The sequence below is a fragment of the Pelophylax lessonae genome (genome assembly GCF_965119305.1).
Source record: "Pelophylax lessonae genome assembly, chromosome: 5".
Classification (NCBI taxonomy): Eukaryota; Metazoa; Chordata; class Amphibia; order Anura; family Ranidae; genus Pelophylax; species Pelophylax lessonae.
Window position 1 is genome coordinate 522385872 of NC_138772.1, and position 20244 is coordinate 522406115.

Below are 20244 nucleotides of genomic sequence, written 5' to 3' on the forward strand. Positions count from 1 at the left end.
CGGCTATGGACACCGGTATCGGGGTGATGCCTCTAGCTGCAGGCATCACTCCGGTACAGCACTTTCACGAAATATCGGCAATATTGGTAACCACCGGGGCCGATTCCGATATCGGGGAAAGTGCAGATTGGCCCTCGATATATCGTCTTTGCCGATAATCAGTCAATCACTAGTATATATAGGTATACCAGAGGACCTATCAGTTGTCTCCATGTACAGTCAATAATTAAACTGAAGAAGCTTAATCATAGCGAAACATGTAGAGTGAAATGGATTACTGCATAGAACATGTAAAACAACTCCTTTTATATATGTTTTTATATTTTGTACCAATAAAATAATTTTTAATGATGTATTAAATTCTCCTTTTTGTGTTCTGGCACCTTAACCGCTTGCCGACCGCCACCGTATATTTACTGCGGCAGTCAGCCCCTCCTGGGCAAAGCGTCGTAGTACTACGTCGCTCGCACAGGAGCCTGCAGGGGGCAAGCGCGCGCCCCGCCGGAGGCGAGCTCCCGCCCCAGCTCGTTCATGGGCATCCCCACGCGAGTGACCGGCGGACCCCATGTCCGCCGCCCACTCGCGATCTCCCGCTGGAGAGGGAGAAAGGCAGGCGGCTGATGTAAACAAAGCCACATGTCATTCTCCCTGGTGTAAGAACAGAGATCATACGATCCTGCTATGTAGGATCATATATCCCTGTGGTTACATCACAAGCCACGCCCCTTACAGTTAGAATCATGCCCCTAGGGACACACTTAACCCTTTGATCACTAATAAAGTTAACCCCTTCCCTGCCAGTGTCATTTTTACAGTAACAGTGCATATATATAGCACTGATTACTGTAGTAATGTCACTGGTACCCCCAAAAGTGTCAAAAATGTCAGTCAGGGGTCCGATCTGTCCGCCGCAATGTCGCAGTCCCGCAAAAAAAATCACAGATCGCCGCCATTACTAGTTAAAAAAAAAAAACAATAAAAATGACATAAATCTTTCCCTTAGTTGGTAAACGCAATAACTTTTGCGCAAACCAATCAAAATACGTTTATTGCGATTTTTTTTTTTTTACCAAAAATATGTAGCAGAAGACAAATTGGCCTAAAATGTTAAAAAATTTTGATTTTTACATTTTTTGGGGGGAATTTCATATAAAAAATGTGAAAAATATTGTTATTTTTTCAAAATTTACGCTCTTTTTTTGTTCATAGCGCAAAAAATAAAAATCGCACAGGTGATCAAATACCACCAAAAGAAAGCTCTGTTTATGGGAAAACAAAGGACGTCAATTTCATTTGGGTACAGCGTTGCATGACCACGCAATTGTCCGTTAAAGACACGCAGTGCCGAATCGCAAAATAGGCCCTGGTCTTTGAGCAGGAAAATCCTCCGGGGCTTAGGTGGTTAATTATCCCCCAATTGCCTATTGTCTACAATTTCTTAGGGGTGTGGTGCCTAGTACGGCCATTGCATACTCAGCAATGTATTCTAATATACTGAAATACTTTGTTGATGAATACAATGGTATTTCGATTAATCAGATTATGCGATCCCATGGTGCAAATAGAGATGCGATCAATGACTTATGATCATAAGCTACAATTGTATCGATCTGTGAACATACACTTTTAATGGCCTGTGTTTTTGCACTCCTCCATACCCATTTATTCTATTTGTGTGAATGGAAGACGATGGTTTCTTACTGACGTAATGACTGATGGTGCCAGGAAAACACGGCAGGCCGCTCTCAGTAGATCCCAGCTGCAAAAAGCATCACTTTAATTAGATTTAGCTAATGTTCTTGGGCTACCGTTGCCTGTACTGTCGCTGTGTCTGGGAAAGATTTGTAATGTCAAGGTCAGCGCTCCATCCTAATTAATTGTCTGGCTGTGTCAGATGTTTAGGGATTTGATGGTCGTTCAGGCAGCATTCCTACACCTAAAGCTGCTCATGGAGCAGAGGCGTAACTGGAACCTTCAGGGCCCCGGTGCAAGAAACCATGAAGGGGCCCCCTGGACCCCTGGCCGGGGCCCTTCCCTTCAAGCCTGGGGCTCTTCCCACTGATCCTGGGGCCCTTTACCCTCATTGCGGGACCCTTTCACAAGTTCTGAAGTGGGCCCCCTTTCTGCCATCTTGGAGACTCCCCATGGTGGTGGAATGCCAGGGCCCGGTCGCAAGTGTGACCTTTTCGGTCCTTGACGTTCACCCACTGGTGTCAGTATTTTTTATTTTTTGGTATTTTATCTGTATTATTTTTTATTATTTCATTTTATATTTTTTACAATGTCACGGAATATGACTCTGTCCATTCAGAAAAGGAAGGAGCTGGTAAATGACATTTCTCTTATGTCCTCTGACCGTCGCCGCCCACTCATTCAGTCTTCACCAATGGGTATTGACCTCTTATCCATAGGAGCAAGCTAGGCATAAGACTTGTTATAAACTAAGTTATTTACATAGACACACCTATAGGGGCTGTCCCACTGGTCCAATACCCCCCTGCCATCAGCATTCCCAACTCAGTTTGTCTTCTGCCTAGTTAGGAGCACACAGGGGCCCAGAGACAGTAGAACACAAGTGAACTGGATAGGAGGATTGGCGGGGGCAGCATACAGAGGAACCAATCTCCTCCATTTTCCTCCTGCAGCTACAGGAGGAAAAAGGAGGACAGTGATTTCTCTACATGCTGCCCCCGCCGCCCCTCCTATCCAGGTGTACAGGGGAGCTGCACAGGCCCCCTGGGGCATGGGGCCCGGATGCAATTGCAACCCCTGTAGTTACGCCCCTGTCATGGAGGATAATGGCGGTCAGATGTGAGTGGACATAGCAGCCTCCTTTTCCTTTCTATTTCACACATAAAAGCTCCGCTCTGCATAAAATTTTAAAAATCTGGTTTATGTAAATGTTATGGGGTGACAACCTTCTCCCAGTTTTGCTCCTGTGTCACCCAGTCACATGGACCCTGGAAGTGGCCATGTCAGCACACATAGGGCAGGCATGGTCCACCATGGTCAGGAAACCAGTCCAGGGCAATGATGTGCAGGTGACGTCTTCAAACTACGGTCCATGGACCACATGGGGGCCGCTACAAGATTTTATCCGGCCCGCAGCTGATGCGCCTCCCCTCCCCCACTTTCTACCAGTCCCCGGCACAAGAACATAGGTCGCCCTCACTCAGCATCCTAGCTTGCATCTGAGCTTGCCCCAGCATTCATAGGGGGAAAGAATTTCCTCCACCCTCTGTTAGCCTAATTACAGAGGCAAGGGGGGCATTAATGTAAGGGGGAACTCTGATAGGAGCACTGATATAATAGGGACTGTGATGAAAGGGTGGACTCCAATGGGGACACCGATGTAAGAGGGACTCTAATGCAAGGGAGGACTCTGATAGGAATGCTAATGTAAGGGGGACTCTAATGTAAAGAAGGACTCTGATAGGGAGACTAATGTAAGGGGGACTCTAATGTAAGAGGGAGGGGGGTCTGATGGGGACTCTGATGTAAGAGGGGCTCTAATGTAAGGGGGGGTCAGAAGGGTGACTGATGTAAGGAGGGACTCTGATAGGGACACTGGTGTAAAAGGAACTCCAATGTAGGGCGGCGATCTAATAGGGACACTGATGTAAGGGAAGACTCTGATGGAGACACTGATGTAAGAGGGACTCTGATGTAAGGGAGGACACTGATGGGGAGAGTGATGTAAGAGGGACTCTAATGTAAGGGAGAACTCCAACGGAGACACTGATGTAAGGGAAGACTCTGATGGAGACACTGATGTAAGGGAGAACTCCAACGGAGACACTGATGTAAGGGAAGACTCTGATGGAGACACTGATGTAAAATGGGATTCTGATAGGAACCTTGATGTAAAGGGGGACTCCGATGACAAAAATGCAGACAGAATCTATTTTTGTTTATCAATGGCTGAAGTTTATTTGGAAATTCTTTGCTTTGTTTCCTTGGAGTTCTTTTTCTTCTCTTCCAAATCCTATCATGCTGATGAAAATAAAATATTATTATTATTCATTGTTGTAAATATTATTATTCATTCATTTATAGTACAGAATTTTCTCTGGCCTGTGATTAGTTGTGTAATATATATATATATATGATGGGATCCTGGGGGGATGGATAGGGGAAATGAATAGGGGGGGGTGGATGTGGGGGGGTGGATAGGGGGAATGGATTGGATGGGGTGGATGGAGAGGGGATGGATGTGGGGGGGGGGGGGGGTGGATAGGGGGAATGGATTGGATGGGGTGGATGGAGAGGGCATGGATAGGGGGGATGGATGTGGGGGGGTGGATAGGGGGAATGGATAGGATGGGGTGGATTGAGGGGATGGATAGGGGGGATGGATGAGGGGAGATTGATAGGGGGAATGGATAGGGGAGGGTGGATTGAGGGGATGGATAGGGGGGATGGATGAGGGGAGATTGATAGGGGGAATGGATAGGGGAGGGTGGATAAGGGGGCAGAAAAGGCCAAATACATGAAGGAAAAAGATCATAAGAAAGTTGACCTTTATCTCTCTGTCTGTGTTGTAGATGTGGCGGTCCCGGTACACGCAGTGGATATACCGCAGACTGCATTAGTTTTACCCCAACAAGAAAAAGCTAGAAGGGAAGAATGGCAAAGGATCTTCAATGAAATAATATGGACTCCATCAGCAGAATGAGGACAGCGCTGTGCAGAGTGGGGACTGTCCCGGGATCACAGGACTGGAGAGTGTGGACTGTCCCGGGATCACAGGACTGGAGAGTGTGGACTGTCCCGGGATCATAGGACTGCAGAGTGTGAACTGTCCCGGGATCATAGGACTGCAGAGTGTGAACTGTCCCGGGATCACAGGACTGCAGAGTGTGGACTGTCCCGGGATCACAGGACTGGAGAGTGTGGACTGTCCCGGGATCACAGGACTGGAGAGTGTGGACTGTCCCGGGATCATAGGACTGCAGAGTGTGAACTGTCCCGGGATCACAGGACTGCAGAGTGTGGACTGTCCCGGGATCACAGGACTGGAGAGTGTGGACTGTCCCGGGATCATAGGACTGCAGAGTGAGGACTGTCCCGGGATCATAGGACTGCAGAGTGTGGACTGTCCCGGGATCACAGGACTGCAGAGTGTGGACTGTCCCGGGATCACAGGACTGGAGAGTGTGGACTGTCCCGGGATCACAGGACTGCAGAGTGTGGACTGTCCCGGGATCACAGGACTGGAGAGTGTGGACTGTCCCGGGATCACAGGACTGGAGAGTGTGGACTGTCCCGGGATCACAGGACTGCAGAGTGTGGATTGTCCCGGGATCACAGGACTGCAGAGTGAGGACTGTCCCGGGATCACAGGACTGCAGAGTGTGACTGTCCCGGGATCACAGGACTGCAGAGTGGAGACTGTCCCGGGATCACAGGACTGCAGAGTGTGGACTGTCCCGGGATCACAGGACTGCAGAGTGTGGACTGTCCCGGGATCACAGAACTGCAGAGTGTGGACTGTCCCGGGATCACAGGACTGGAGAGTGTGGACTGTCCCGGGATCACAGGACTGCAGAGTGTGGACTGTCCCGGGATCACAGGACTGCAGAGTGAGGACTGTCCCCGGATCACAGGACTATCGGTATGTGTCGGTGTAGTCATACTATGTTGTGATGATAATATTGTGTTAGAATACATCCAGCATTACTCTGACCTCTGCCTGTTGCCGTTCCAGAAATCGTTGTTTTTGTTTTCTCTTTTTACTCTCTTGGCGTTCTCTGCGGTTGGACGCATTTATTACACCGTGTATGCTGGATGGTTCCATCGTATCTCTGATCTCCACATTAAAGAGGGGTAAACTATAAGAAAATCGGGCGAACGATTTTCCTTCTTGTACAAAAATTGTACGAAAATGGTACACATTAAACAAAAATCGAAAGAACATTTTTTTCCTGTCGCGAATTTTCATACAAAAATTCAGAATCCGCTGTCGAAAGTTCTGTACACACTTTAGGGTAACTCCACTTTCATGGGGGAAAAATCAGCAAATAAAGAAAAAACAATATATCATATACAATTGTGACACAAGTCATATTGTAATTGAATGTTATTAAAAATGACCTTTCCTTTTCAATCTGCAGCTGTTGTAATTTTCTGAAAATGCAATACAATATGGCCGCCTGGAGGTGTTCTGTACACAGAATGTATACTGACCACACCCCCAGAAACATCATTTCCTGCTTGTGTGATTGGCTCACCAATTTTCCCAGAAGTCTGCATTAACATACAAGTCAGATTTCTGGCATCCCCTGCAACATAAATGTCATTTTTGGTGAGATACTCCCAATGGGAACACGTCAAAAGGGACGCAGGCCCAGCAGCTTTCCTCATTAGAGCTCTGCAGCTGCCACAGCTGATAGATAATTATGAAACCGCTCCCATTAGACCCACTCAGCACAGAGGAACAAACAATGATTTATTCAGAATAACTAAAGGTAGGAATCTGCAACAAAGTTTGTTATAATCCTTGTAATGTACAGAGATCACCCAGAGAGGAATGTTTTTTCTCAACAAAAGTGGAGTTACGCTTTAACGAAAATCGTACAAAAATTCTCCGGACGAAAATGTTCGCCCGATTTTCTAATAGTGTATACGAGCCTTAACTCCTTTGGGAGAAGTAAGTATCTGATGGCTACGGGGGATTGTAAATTGTTTCTTTTTTTTTGTGATCAATGTTAATGGCGGCTCGTTAGTGAAAACATTCATTTAGGTTGATTTGTCTGATTGTATACATTGCGTTTCCATTAGCTCAGCGTAATCTCCTTTATGAAAGAGAGGCTCTCAGGGGGGGGGGGCTTGCTAATGAATAATCGCTCGTTGGCTCTATTGCTCTGGGTCAGCCTTTTGTGTTCTGATTCATTGATTTGTTGTTATTGTATCAATTGCTTGGCATGGGATGGTGAAGGGGCTGACAAAGCAGGGGTGGAGGAATTAGAAAGTACCAATAGGCTCTGCATTTATTTATTTAGACCTGCAATGGAGGGAGGTCAGCTTGAAATATATACAGAAACTAAAAACACATGTATATTTCATAATACATTTTAAATTTTTTAAATCAGCAGTTTTTCAATAAAGTCGTATTAAATCCTAGTTTAAAAAAAAAATCACTCTCTATATTAAATGTCTTTACAGTATAGGTGAACCCTCACCTTATAAAAACATCCCGTTCAGTTAAAATAGAAATGAAAGGCAAAATATTTGTGTGTAAACATAGAAAAAAAAAACATTATATTTCCCTTTTTTTTATAGGTGATCACATTCCCTCTGTTCTCAGCTGCATAAGAGCTGGGGAGGAGAAACTGCAGCACACTGGTGGAGGAATAAAAAGGAAACCAATACTATCTGCATTTATTTATTTAGACCTACAATGGAGGGAGGTCAGCTTGAAGTATATAGAATCTAAAAACACACGTATATTTCAAAAGCAATTTTCAATTTTTTAAATCTGCGGTTTTTCATTAAAGTCTTATTAAATCCTTGTTAAAAAAAAAAACTTCACTCTTTATATTAATGTAATTCAGTTTAAAATAGAAATCAAAGGCAAAACATTTGTGTGTAAACCTAGGAAAAAAAAAAAAAACATAATTCCCTTTTTTTTTTAAGTGATCATACTCCATCTGTTCTCAGCTGCATAAGAGCTGGGGAGGAGAGACTGCAGTACACTGGTGGAGGAATTAAAGGGAAACCAATAATCTCTGCATTTATTTATTTAGACCTACAATGGAGGGAGGTCAGCTTGAAGTATATAGAATCTAAAAACACATGTATATTTCAAAAGCAATTTTCAATTTTTTAAATCTGCGGTTTTTCATTAAAGTCTTATTAAATCCTAGTTGAAAAAAAAAAAAAAAAAAAAAAAAAAACTTCACTCTTTATATTAATGTAATTCAGTTTAAAATAGAAATCAAAGGCAAAACATTTGTATGAAAACCTAGGAAAAAAAAACATTATAATTCCCTTTTTTTAGTGCTCACATTCCATCTGTTCTCAGCTGCATAAGAGCTGGGGAGGAGAAACTGCAGTGCACTGGTGGAGGAATAAAAAGGAAACCAATAGTCTCTGCATCCAATAGTCTCTGCATTTATTTATTTAGACCTACAATGGAGGGAGGTCAGCTTGAAATATATAGAAACTAAAAACGCATGTATAGTTCAAAAGCAATTTTTATTTTTTTACATCAGCGGTATTTTAATAAAGTCGTATTAAATCCTAGTTAAAAAAAAAAACTTCACTCTCTATATTAAATGTCTTTACAGTATAGGTGAACCCTCACCTTATAAAAACATCCCGTTCAGTTAAAATAGAAATGAAAGGCAAAATATTTGTGTGTAAACATAGAAAAAAAAAACATTATATTTCCCTTTTTTTTATAGGTGATCACATTCCCTCTGTTCTCAGCTGCATAAGAGCTGGGGAGGAGAAACTGCAGCACACTGGCGGAGGAATAAAAAGGAAACCAATACTATCTGCATTTATTTATTTAGACCTACAATGGAGGGAGGTCAGCTGGAAATATATAGAATCTAAAAACACATGTATATTTCAAAAGCAATTTTCAGTTTTTTAAATCTGCGGTTTTTCATTAAAGTCTTATTAAATCCTAGTTAAAAAAAGAAAAACTTCACTCTTTATATTAATGTAATTCAGTTTAAAATAGAAATGAAGGGCAAAACATTTGTGTGTAAACCTAGGAAAAAAAAAAAAACCTAATTCCCTTTTTTTTTTAAGTGATCATACTCCATCTGTTCTCAGCTGCATAAGAGCTGGGGAGGAGAAACTGCAGCACACTGGTGGAGAAATTAAAGGGAACCAAATAGTCTCTGCATTTATTTATTTAGACCTACAATGGAGGGAGGTCAGCTTGAAATAAATAGAAACTGAAAACACATGTATATTTCAAATGCAATTTTTAATTTTTTACATCAGTTTTTTAATAAATTCGTATTAAATCCTTGTTAAAAATAAACTTCACTCTCTATATTGAATGTCCTGAAAGTATAGGCGAACCCCTCGCCTTGTAAAACAATCCATTCAGTTTAAATTAGAAATGAAAAGCAAAATAATTGTGTGTAAACATAGAAAAAAAAGAAACATTATATTTCCCTTTTTTTTTATAGGTGATCACATTCCCTCTGTTCTCAGCTGCATAAAAGCTGGGGAGGAGAAACTGCAGCACACTGGCGGAGGAATAAAAAGGAACCAATAATCTCTGCATTTATTTATTTATACCTACAATGGAGGGAGGTCAGCTTGAAATAAATATATAGAATCTAAAAACAAATGTATATTTCAAAAGCAATTTTCAATTTTTTAAATCTGCAGTTTTTCATTAAAGTCTTATTAAATCCTTGTTAAAAATAACTTCACTCTCTATATTGAATGTCTTTAAAGTATACAGTAAGTGAACCCTCGCCTTGTAAAACAACCCATTCATTTAAAATAGAAATGAAAGGCAAAACATTTGTGTGTAAACATAGAAAAAAAAACCATTATATTTCCCTTTTTTTTTTAAGGCTCTGTTTCCTCTGTTGCGTCTTGCTGTGCGACTTGACACATGTCAAGTCGCACAGCAAGTCAAAAGTAATTAATTTCCATTTGGCCCGTTCTAACTGCCACAACTTGAGTTGCGGCGACTTGAAAAGTAGTTTGTGCACTACTTTTGGGCCGACTTCAGTGCGACTTCCTTCTATAATGAGGGACAAGTCTCACTGAAAGCCGCGAACAAGTAACACTACAGAGTCGCGCTAGAAGTAGCACAACTCTGTAGCCGCAGCAGTGGAAACGGAGCCTAAAGGCGATCACATTCCATCTGTTCTCAGCTGCAGAAACTACAGGACACTGGTCCTCCCAGTGAATGGCTCTGCAGATTGGGAGGGGGGGGGGTCCGGACCAGTCTGATCATTGAAGGAGAGCAGGCTGGGTTCCCAGTACACCCAGAAAACTGACAATGCTGTGCTCTCATGCAGGTGTGGTCAGTTTTTAATAGGAAAGCAGAGGGACTGACAGGAACACTGGGGATATCACACAAAGGAAGCCATACAAAAAGAACGGGATGCTTTCTCATACAAGTACATGGTACAGCAGCCACATATCAGGAATATGAAATGTTGGGTTTACATATTCTTTAAAGTGTTAGTAAACCCAGGATTTTGAATTCTCTATATCTGATCTCCCACAGTACACAGAACATGGAAATGCAATTATTTTACTAAATATAAACTCCTAAATATCTTTTCTCATCAGCAGTATATATAGCAGTCTTGTGACTTCTATCAGTGTTAAGCCGAGCACTGGTTAAAGCTTGTAGAAGGAGTTTTCATTCTCCTCTGACTGTCCTATGAGGCTGCAGGACCCCTGACCCTCTATCTGGACAGTGCTGATTGGACTGTGCTGATCACATGCACCCTCCCAAGAAAAAAAGAAAACCCTTTCTAGCAATACACATTGCAATGAGCGTGTGCAGAGTGCCCCCCCAAGGCTCTGTACTATCAGGAGATGGATTGGGGACAGTGGAAGAAGGGGAGGGTCAGAGAAGACAGGATCAAACAGCCTTTTTACACAATGCACAGGATTAACCCCTTAGGTTGCACAGTGAGTATAACGAGCGTGCTTTACTGCATATACAGACTGATTATACTGTTGTGAGGTTTAGTAACACTTTAATATCAGCATTAGTTTATAAGTACGCTATATATGCACATTTTTAATCTGCTATTATGGGAAATATTACAGTGACACTAAATTGTTAAAGTAGACCTCCACCCAATAAAGCAACTTCTATGCACCTGGCTTATCCCCCTCCCTTTTCCACAGTTCCATTAAAAAAAATGTTCTGACACTTCTTGTGCCAAGGCAAGAATGACGTTGTGTGCCGCGGGCACCACATTCCATACATGCGCAGATGTGCTGCAGGGCTTTATGGACTGATAGAGACCGGCGGCACATCGAATGCACAGTGCTGCTCTGGTCTCTTGCAGTCGTCACAGGGCACACAGTCGCTTGCTTGCTGGGAGCGGAAGCAGGCAGAGCTCTGTGAAACCCCGGAAAGTGGGTAAACGTCCCCGCCTCACATTTTCATTTTGTTTTCGTTTGTTAATGAAAACGGATTTGATCTTCATCATAGTTTTTGTCAGTTGATAAAAATGTGCTGTACTTTTAGTTTAGTTTTCGTCACTGTGGTTGACGAAATTAACAATGCCATCCACATAATGTAAAACAGGGGTGTCAAACTCCATTTCAGGAGTTCAGGATTACGCTACGTACAGAGTGCAGGGTTCAGGATCACGCTACGTACAGAGTGCAGGGTTCAGGATTACGCTACGTACAGAGTGCAGGGTTCAGGATCACGCTACGTACAGAGTGCAGGGTTCAGGATCACGCTACGTACAGAGTGCAGGGTTCAGGATTACGCTACGTACAGAGTGCAGGGTTCAGGATTACGCTATGTACAGAGTGCAGGGTTCAGGATTACGCTACGTACAGAGTGCAGGGTTCAGGATTACGCTACGTACAGAGTGCAGGGTTCAGGATCACGCTACGTACAGAGTGCAGGGTTCAGGATCACGCTACGTACAGAGTGCAGGGTTCAGGATCACGCTACGTACAGAGTGCAGGGTTCAGGATCACGCTACGTACAGAGTGCAGGGTTCAGGATTACGCTACGTACAGAGTGCAGGGTTCAGGATCATGCTACGTACAGAGTGCAGGGTTCAGGATCATGCTACGTACAGAGTGCAGGGTTCAGGATCACGCTACGTACAGAGTGCAGGGTTCAGGATTACGCTACGTACAGAGTGCAGGGTTCAGGATTACGCTACCTACAGAGTGCAGGGTTCAGGATTACGCTACGTACAGAGTGCAGGGTTCAGGATTGCGCTACGTACAGAGTGCAGGGTTCAGGATTACGCTACGTACAGAGTGCAGGGTTCAGGACTGCGCTACGTACAGAGTGCAGAGTTCAGGATTACGCTAGGTACAGAGTGCAGGGTTCAGGATTACGCTACGTACAGAGTGCAGGGTTCAGGATTACGCTACGTACAGAGTGCAGGGTTCAGGACTGCGCTACGTACAGAGTGCAGAGTTCAGGATTACGCTACGTACAGAGTGCAGAGTTCAGGATTACGCTATGTACAGAGTGCAGAGTTCAGGATTACGCTATGTGCAGGGTTCAGGATTACGCTACGTACAGAGTGCAGGGTTCAGGATCACACTACGTACAGAGTGCAAGGTTCAGGATCACACTACGTACAGAGTGCAGGGTTCAGGATCACGCTACGTACAGAGTGCAGGGTTCAGGATCACGCTACGTACAGAGTGCAGGGTTCAGGATCACGCTACGTACAGAGTGCAGGGATCAGGATCACGCTACGTACAGAGTGCAGGGTTCAGGATCACGCTACGTACAGAGTGCAGGGTTCAGGATCACGCTACGTACAGAGTGCAGGGTTCAGGATCACGCTACGTACAGAGTGCAGGGTTCAGGATTACGCTACATACAGAGTGCAGGGTTCAGGATCACGCTACGTACAGAGTGCAGGGTTCAGGATTACGCTACGTACAGAGTGCAAGGTTCAGGATTACGCTACGTACAGAGTGCAGGGTTCAGGATTGCTCTACGTACAGAGTGCAGGGTTCAGGATCACGCTACGTACAGAGTGCAGGGTTCAGGATTACGCTACGTACAGAGTGCAGAGTTCATGATTAGGGTAAGTGCAGAGTTCAGGAGTGCATTATGTACAAAGTCCAGAGTTCAGGATTACACTATGTACAGAGTGCAGAGTTTAGGATTATGCTACGTTCAGAGTTCAGGGGTGTGTTGTGTACAGAGTGCAAGGTATAGGGGTGCACTACAAACAGAGTGCAGAGTTCAGGGGTGCGCTGTGTAAAGAGTGCAGAGTTCAGGGGTAGGCTATGCACAGAATGCAGGGATTAAGGGCTAGCTATGTACAGACTGCAGGGCTTTCAACCCAACCCCCCCCCCCCCCCCTCTCCCCAAAGCTTCCTCACATCTCCCTCTCCTACCTGGCCCAGGCTCTAATACCTCCCGGTGTAAGCAGCCCTGCCTCAACTTGCAGTGAGATTGTTCTCTCACTCAGATTCTGGAGATCTGTCCCTGCCATGTTTGCAGGGATCTGTTAGATCCGGGAGCTGCTGAGAGCCGCCAGAGCACACATAGCTTCCACTCTCTGTGGGAGGATTTGAACCCCCCAACCCCCCCTTCCTTATCTACATCCCTATGAGACCAAAGCTGTCCTGTGTTTACAAGTGACAGCAGGGAGCGGAGGGTGAGAGCCAGAGGTGGTGGAATGGAATTCTACCACGTTCCATCTGCAAAACTGGGTGTAAGGGCCACATGACAAGGCCTCGTGGGTCAAATTCGGCCCGTGGGCCTTGTGTTTGATATTTGTGGTCCAAAAGAAAATGAGATTCATTAGACCAGGCCACCTTCTTCCATAGCTCCGTAGTCCAGTTCTGATGTTCATGTGCCCATAGTAGGCCCTTTTGGCTGTGGACACGGGTCAGCATGGGCACCCTGACTGGTCTGTGGCTATGCAACCTCATAAGCAATGAACTGCGATGCCCATTTGTTTCTGCTTAGAACACATCAACTTCGGGAACAACATGTTCACCTGCTGTCTAATATATCCCAGCCACTTTCAGATACCACTGTGACACAATCAATAATGTTATTCGCTTAACCTGTTACTGGCATTTCAGTAATGATTTTTGGGCTAACTGCAGTCAGAAAGAGGTGTTTGGAACCTGGGAACATCCTGGTTTGCTTTTTTCGGGAAATGAAGATTCTTGCAGCCATGAGGATTTATAACAAGAGACTTCTAGGTTGGGAGTGCCCCTTTAAAGCCGGCTCCCCTAGCAGACAGTGCACACATCGGGTCCCTTTCCGGCCAGATCCAAACCTGTTTTTATTGGTATGAATCCAATAAAAAAATATGAAATGAACGTCAAGAATCTTAAATCAGAGCTGGCTGCCCCTCAGGTCTTTTCTCTGGCCTGTCATACTGTCTCCATGTGATTTCCCTGGGACTGATATCTATCTTAGGGTGTCACAATGCTCATGTGCAGCCACTCGGAAGCCTGATGGCTCAGGGCTGTGCAGCCGTTGCCCGGGGTGCTAGCTCTCGTCATTAATTAATTTCTGTCTCTGCTCTTTGTGGCTACATCCTGCTCATTGACTGGAGGAAATGGGCTTGGCAGCCATAGATCATCTTATTACTCATTTTTATTTTATTATTAGATGTTTGAAGTGCTGCTGCTGACATTTTTGTTTTTGTGCAGGTTAGACGACAAAAAAACAGCTTCTGTGTTCTATTACTTGCTCTAAAAGTTAGCCTTTAAAGACTATTTCAGCCACGAGGAGCTCCTAAATAATTTTCAGAAACCCCTACAAAAAAACAATTCTTCAGGGGTCAGATGGAAGAATGCCCCTTACATTGGTGGGCAATGGGAAGAATGCCCCTTACATTGGTGGGCAATGGGAAGAATGCCCCTTACATTGGAGGTCAGATGGAAGAATGCTTCTTACGTTAGTGGTAAAAGGGCAAAATGCCCCTTACATTGGTAGTCAATGGAAGACAGCACCTTACATTGGTGGTCAATGGGAAGAGTGCCCCAAAAATGTTGGTCAAAGGGAGGAATGCCCCTTACATTGGTGGTAAATAGGAAGAATGCCCCTTACATTGGTGGTAAGGGGGGAAATGCTCCTTACGTTGGTGGTAAATGAAAGACAGTACCGTACATTGGTGGTCAGATGGAAGAATGCCCCTTCCATTGGCAGTGAGTGGGAAGAATGCCCCTTACATTGGCGGTCAATGGGAGGAATGCTCCTTACATTGGAGGTCAATGGGAAGAATGCCCCTTACATTGATGGTAAGGGGCAAAAATGCTCCTTACATTAGGGGTCAATGTAAGACAACACCTTACACTGGTGGTCAGATAGAAGAATGCCCCATACATTGGTGTTAAGGGGGAAGAATGCCCCTTACATTGTTGGTCAATTGGAAAAATGCCCCTTACATTGTTGGTCAATTGGAAGAATGCCCCTTACATTGGTGGTCAATGGGAAGAATGCCCAGTGCATTGGTGGTCAATAGAAGACAGTACCTTACATTGGTGGTCAGATGGAAGAATGCCCCTTACATTGGTGGTAAAGGGGGAAAAATGCTCCTTACATTGGTGGTTAATGGAAGACAACACTTTACATTGGTGCTCAGGGGTAGAATACCCCTTACATTGGTGGTTAGTGGGAGGAATTCTCTTTCCATTGGCGGTCAGTGGGAAGAATGCCCCTTACATTTGTTGTCAATGGGAAGAATGTCCCTTACAGTGTTGGTCAGTGGAAAAAATGCTCCTTACATTGGTGGTCTTTAGGAAGACAACACCTTCAATTGGTGGCGATTAGGAAGACAGTGTCTTACATTGGTGGTCAGTGGGAAGTATGTCTCTTACATTGGTGGTTAGTGGAAAAAATGCCCCTTACTTTGGTGGTCAATGAGAAGACAGCACTTCACATTTGTGGTCAGGAGGTATAATACCCCATACATTGGTGGTCAGTAGGAAGAATGCTACTTTAATTGGGGGTCAGTGGGAAGAATGCCACCTCCATTATTGGTCAGTGGGAAGAATGCCCCTTACATTGGTAGTCAGTGGGAAGAATGTCTCGTACATTGGTGGCCAGTGGAAAGAATGCTCTCTACATTAGTAATCGGTGGTAATAATTCTCCTTACATTAGTGGTCAGTGGTAATAATTCTCCGTACATTGGTGGTCAGTGGTACTAATTCTCCGTACATTGGTGGTCAGTGGGAAGAATGCTCTCTACATTGGTAGTCAGTGGGAAGAATGTTCTCTACATTGGTGATCAGTGGTAATAATTCTCCTTACATTAGTGGTCAGTGGGAAGAATGCTCCTTATATTGGTGGTCAATAGGAAAAGCAATGTTTTAGTGGTAACAAAACCGTCTTTAACAGCGTTAATCGTTAATTTGGTTTGTAAAGCAGTTCCCATGGATGTATTTCAGCTTGTATGTAGGTGTTTGCCACGTTTAGCTTTAATTGAAGAATTTTTCCCATGCCAGTTTGCTGAGACCTCATGGTCCTGTCGTGTTTACAGAACACTTTTTCACAATTCAATTGGAAAAACATGTGTGCAGGTCATCGTATATGAAGGCGACAAGGTGTCCGATTCCTTGAAAGTGCAGAGTGTCTTGATAGGTGTTTCTGGCAGCCCTTTCAGCATATCAGGGGGTCAGGATTCTAAAAATTGATACGGCTGAACATTCCCGAGAAGGCCAATAGGCCATTGACCCTGGAAATCCTCCATGACCTGAACGGTGTTGGGTCAAATCTGATCCCCTGTAAAGATAGAGAAGTGTTACACCGATGCCTGGGTCGGGTCCGGTCAGTGCAATAATATTAGATGTTCTGTTCAGGCTTTTGTTTTTCTGATGGCACATTGCAAAAACTTTTTGTACTGGGTCTTCATCCAGAAACAGTTCTGACTATAATAATAGTATATGGCTGGGGAACTTCTTTATGTTCTATTGTTTAAATTTTAAGAAGAACTCTGGTCTGACGAGCAGAATATTCTTCTCAAGTTGGGAGCTCTAGTAATCAGTAAACTCAAGCTTAACTCCAACCAAAACTTTTTATGTATTTTTAGCTTTTAATATTTGGTAAAAATTAGAACCTTTGCTAAATTGTTACTGCTACTGTATCTGTGTCCTTACTGGGGAAATCCCCCCCCCCCCACTGCCATCCTGGTGACCCCAATTTACCACCCACAGCATGAAACAGACACAAGGGATTCTTTAAGACCAAGACAAGAAAAATGACCCTTACATTGCTGGTCAGTAGCAAGAATGACCCTTACATTGCTGGTCAGTAGCAAGAATGCCCCTTACATGGGTGGTCATTTGGAAGAATGCCCCATGCATTGGGGGTTAGTGGGAAGAATGCTCCTTACATTGATGGTCAGTAGCAAGAATGCCCCTTACATTGCTGGTCAGTAGCAAGAATGACCCTTACATTGGTGGTCAGTAGCAAGAATGACCCTTACATTGGTGGTCAGTAGCAGAGGAGCACACAGGGGCCCAGAGACAGCAGAACACAAGTGAACTGGATAGGAGGAGTGGCGGTGGCAGCATACAGAGGAACCATGATAAAGAGAGGTGACCAGCGCTACGGATTTCAAATTATGAAATGGGGGGTGAAAAAACAAACACAAACAAAGTAATAAAGGTGTAAGCTGCCCCAATCAAACCTTAGATGAAGGTGAAAGTGATAAATAAAAGTGTGATGATTGGTGTTGGCGCTACCTTTACAAATGCCCCAAATAACGTGAGTGGGGATAAAAGGTTGTGATACCCACAAATAGTGAAGTGTGCCAAAAAATATTGTAAGTGATAGTCAAAAATGTATATACGAGTGTTTATTCACATAAAGATCAAAAATAAGTCACAAACAGTGCAATAAACAAATACCGTGAGTGTAATAAACCCACTATCACAAATTGTGTGAAAATGAACTATGTGGTAAATAAATAAACGTGCCACACAAAGTGTGATAATAAACTGAGAAAGACTTTTTGTGTGTAAAGTCCGTAGGTAGCCACTGGGTGGCGTTTTGTAAATACAACCTGTATGATGATGAGGGGTTCCCCTTCGTAATATGATGCAATCACTAGCCGGTGGCGGATGGCCTAGATGCTCACAGAAGAAGAAACCCCATGGTGAATAGTAAAATCATACAGAACAGAAAGCAAGGCGTAGATAACTCACTCGTGAGATGATCGAGATCAGAATGCAGTGTGCGCCGGGATGCTTCCGCGTTCCACGGCCAACAACAATGACGCTCCAGTTGACGTCATTGCGACGAAACGCGTAGGGCGGAGTCTCCGACGTCATACGTCACTTCCGGTTGTTGGCCGTGGAACGCGGAAGCATCCCGGCGCACACTGCATTCTGATCTCGATCATCTCACGAGTGAGTTATCTACGCCTTGCTTTCTGTTCTGTATGATTTTACTATTCACCATGGGGTTTCTTCTTCTGTGAGCATCTAGGCCATCCGCCACCGGCTAGTGATTGCATCATATTACGAAGGGGAACCCCTCATCATCATACAGGTTGTATTTACAAAACGCCACCCAGTGGCTACCTACGGACTTTACACACAAAAAGTCTTTCTCAGTTTATTATCACACTTTGTGTGGCACGTTTATTTATTTACCACATAGTTCATTTTCACACAATTTGTGGTAGTGGGTTTATTACACTCACGGTATTTGTTTATTGCACTGTTTGTGACTTATTTTTGATCTTTATGTGAATAAACACTCGTATATACATTTTTGACTATCACTTACAATATTTTTTGGCACACTTCACTATTTGTGGGTATCACAACCTTTTATCCCCACTCACGTTATTTGGGGCATTTGTAAAGGTAGCGCCAACACCAATCATCACACTTTTATTTATACAGAGGAACCAATCTCCTCCATTTTCCTCCTGCAGCTACAGGAGGAAAAAGGAGGACGGTGATTTCTCTACCTGCTGCCCCCGCCGCCCCTCCTATCCAGGTGTACAGGGGAGCCGTACAGGCCTCCCTGGAGCATGGGGTCCGGTTGCAATTGCAACCCCTGCAACCCCTGTAGTTACGCCCCCTGACAGGATCGGATCGGATAGCAGCGGATGTCAGCGGAGATGTCTCCGCTGACATCTGCTGCTCCATAGGGCTGCATGGGGCATCCGATCTGGTCCGCCTGAAAAACTGACCAGGTTGGAAAAACCCGTGTGAAAGGGGCCGAAGAATTGATGCCCGATTGTATTGGACAATTTTTTCATATTCTATTCGTTTTTTTTTTTGTACTAATTTTTGCACTATTTGTTACATTCAATGTATGTGTTATTGTTGTTTTTATTGCACTTTAGGGCTGCTGTACTTTGTGTTTAAAAATGCGGGTATTAATGTGAGCTGTTGCACGCATTGCAGTGTGAAAGAGCCCTGATATCCACATGCCGGTGAATCTCTTTGGAACTGGTGAACGTAGCAGTGGACAGTGAATGTTTGCTATAGATGATCTGAATGGTCCGCTCATCAATGTATGGGGAATCTGCGGTAAATGTGACCCTTTGAAAATCTGTCACTCAGTATTCTTTTAAACGCTTCATACAATCAGTAGAAGTCTGGCGTGTGCAGTCAGTTAACAGAGGAGAGAGAGAAATCCATTTTTCAGCAGTAAGCAGCAGTGTGTATTACTCATGGAACTGCTGACCCGCTAAATTAGACATGATGCACTGTGCTTATTGCTGCAACCTTGCCTGTTAGCGGCGCGTCTCTCTATATTCATGCTGGGAGTGAATTGAGATAGATGTCTGGATAGATCAGGTTCGGAATCGCGCTGTGCTCCACTGCTTTGTATTGTTATCATCACAGATATTACCGAAGGATTCAAATGTTCTTCTCGCCAGTAATAGACAGAACAGACGTGAAGTGATAGCGGATGTTGAGGGAAAGATGACTGTCTTACTGTGTATGTGAGCACAAAGATCAAATCAGGGGATCAAAATTGGATATTCTGTGAAACGAATTAAAAAGTTTTGATTTGTGATTAATTTGGTAAAAAAAAAAAAAAAAAAAAGTAAACATGGTACTTTGCCCTGCGGGGTCACCGCACAGGTTCACTTCAACCCCTTTTGCTGTCAGAGCCGATTTTTGCATTTTTTTTTTTGCACACGTGTTTTTCAGACCTGAAGGTTAGTTTAAACTGTCATACAGTTTAAATTTTCTGAAAGCAAAGACCCTGTAGAATAAAATGGCGGTTAAATTGGAATTTAAACCACTTGACCTCCGGAAAACCTATGCACTGTCACTGTACTAATGATACTGGCTGGGAAGAGGTTAACATCAGGGGCAATAGTTTTAGGATTGAAGATTAGTTTAAACTCTTAGGGCTCTGCCTCCGTAGGCGGATCCTTGCTGCTCAGCGAGGATCGATCCTCCGATCCCCGCTGAGCCGGCGGATGACAGCTCCGTCTCCGCTTGCAGTGTGGAGAGGGAGGTGTCACAGCTCCCGCTGCTCTCTATGGGGAATCGGATGAGAGCGGACCGCCTGTCCGCTCTCATCCGATCCGATCCCTGAACGGATGGAAAAATAGGGTTTCCATCCGTCCAGATTTCACGGACAGGATCAG